This window comes from Penaeus chinensis, chromosome 16 (assembly GCF_019202785.1).
Source record: "Penaeus chinensis breed Huanghai No. 1 chromosome 16, ASM1920278v2, whole genome shotgun sequence".
NCBI classification, from domain to species: Eukaryota; Metazoa; Arthropoda; class Malacostraca; order Decapoda; family Penaeidae; genus Penaeus; species Penaeus chinensis.
The window spans coordinates 34,137,650-34,140,149 of NC_061834.1; the positions used below are offsets into that span (position 1 = coordinate 34,137,650).

General features: G+C 28.5%; 1 protein-coding gene across 2 annotated transcripts in view; it reads left to right on the forward strand.

Annotated features, from left to right (window-relative positions):
• The window catches only part of LOC125033698 (DNA cross-link repair protein SNM1-like), a 21,833-nt gene that overhangs the window by 1,894 nt on the left and 17,439 nt on the right, over nucleotides 1–2,500 (forward strand). The window lies entirely within an intron of this gene.

Sequence of the window (2,500 nt, forward strand, 5' to 3'; positions counted from 1 at the left end):
AAGTTTGGAATTTTGGATTCACATGATAGCCTGGTTTTGGGACTTCCACTCTGCAGGGTGCATTACTCTCAGATACCAAAAGGATTTAAAAGGTTCTTCTTCACATGCCAGTTTTCACTGAGCACACCAACTTCAAGCCTGTAACATTTTTCGATATAGGGAAGAAACTTTTCTAAATATTTCTTTTCAAACTCTTGAATTTGTATTAGAATGAGCAAAAGACTATTTATTTAGTAGGCTTTCTTGGCAGCTAGATCGGCAATTTCATTTCCCCTTATAGTATTGTATGTTGGAATCCACGGAATCATTCTCTTTTGTTTTTGTGCTGAGAGAAAATGTATTTGTGTTTGTATTTCATATGTGATTTGACTGTAGTTTAATTGTATTAATTGTAGTGATTATTATGAGCCTTAATATTACTGTGTTAATTGCTAAGGACCTTAGCTGTTGATGTGGCAGTTGATTTTTTTGGAGTTGTTATATTTTTATTTTGGAAAAAAAAATTGCTGCTGAGGTTGATTCTGTTTTCTTTATCTTTGTTCCGTTAATTAAAATTCTATTATAGTTTTTTTATAAGTTGTATTTATTAATTTTTGGTATTTGTTATATTGTCCATAATGTTGGTTTATATGTTCTCTGATATATCATACCATGGGGGTATTGAGGATATATTTGTTATTGCATTTGAAGTTTTTTCTAGTTTAAGTTGGTTCTTGTGTCAGCCTAGAATTTTATGATTTTGAGATCTATTATGTCTAAATCCTATTAAATCTTTATCTAGCTTGTATTATGTTCTAGCCACCATATTAATCATTACTATTATGTTTTTGTGTATTTTACCAATGCATGAAATTCTGCTTTTAAATCTGTATGAGAATTTCTGAGAAAAAAAATTCCTGGTTTTATTATAGAGTTTATTATTACATCTTTTAGTGAGTCTCAGTATTCTCCTCTGATCCAGTGTGAGTTTAGACTGATATTGATCCAAATATGTTTGGGAAATTCTTATAAAATTTGTATGGAATTTAATCTGGGCCAAAGGCTTTTTTTTGCATTCTCTATCACTGATTATGATTCTTTATTCATTTCATTTGTATTTTGCAGATTTGATAGTCTCTTTTTCTAAGTCTGACAGAATTTTTTGTTTTTGGTACTAATTACAGTTTTTCATAGATTGTTTAAACATTTCCCAGTTTGTGTGTTATGTATGTTAGTGGCAAACAATTTTCTATTAATAGATATTCTATTAAGCTTGTTTTGCCAGATAATTCCTTAAAAGGAATTCCGTATATTTCTTAGAGTTTTTTTTTACTCAATGGGGCACAGAACTTTCCTCAAGATTTCCTTTCATGTTGTGTTATTATGAATCTAGCCCTTGCTTATAGTTTTTCATATGCTAATTGGGTTTCTAGTTGTTGTTTTTTCTCCATTAAAGCTTTATATTTTTATTTTATGATGTCATTACATTCTCTACTCCACCATGGCTATTTTGGGTTTGTGTTCCCAACAGAAAATATTTTAGTGCAGTATTTTTTAGTAATTCTGAAGTTTTTTCAAGAACTGTTCAGTTTTCTATCTCTCTATTATTTACATCTTATTGAATATCCATCCATCCATCCTTTGGTTTAGTGCCACTTTTTCTCTAATAGATGGTTATATTTATATGTTTTATCTTTCATTATTATTGGCAAATGATCACTGTCTATGAAGTGTTGTTTTTATCTGTAAATGGCTTAGAGTTGGTGATCCAAATACAAGATCTATAGTTGATTCTTTTGCAGTTTTGGGGTCAATTCTAGTTATCAGGTTCATTGTAGTAGTATTAAATTGTTCTAGCTTATCCATTTTATTATAGTTTCACCTGTTATATTGATTTGTTTATGATAATATTTTTGTATTCCAGTATCGGTCGTGAGCATTGAAATCCCCTATGATCAAATTAGGATCTATGATTTGATCTGTGTGATATTCAGATTCACATTTACGTTTATAATTTATCTTGGTTCCTAATGTGACCATCTTATTATCATCACTATCTTTTAACTTTAATTATTTTAATTGTAAATCGGTTTTGACACAGAGTTAGGCCCCAGGCACTTGATTAAATCTGTGTAATTATTTCTATTAAATTTATCTTTTTCTATTAAACAGGTTTTGGTTATGACTCTTATTCCTGGATTTTCATATATATATATATATATATATATATATATATATATATATATATATATATATATATATATATATATAATAATTTTTTTTTTTTTTTTGGGGGGGGGTGCTGTTTTTGGTTTTACATAAATATTTAAAAAAAAATTACCAGAGATTCTCATTTTCCTCCCCATTTATATGAGAATATTTCTTCAATATGTTTATTTTGTTAAGATATTTGACATTGGTGTTTTCTTTGTTTTATCCATGTTAATTTTGGTAAATTGAATCTTAGACCCAGTATATCTTAACTATCAGTCAATTCTTCATAGTTGTAGTTGTACCCTTA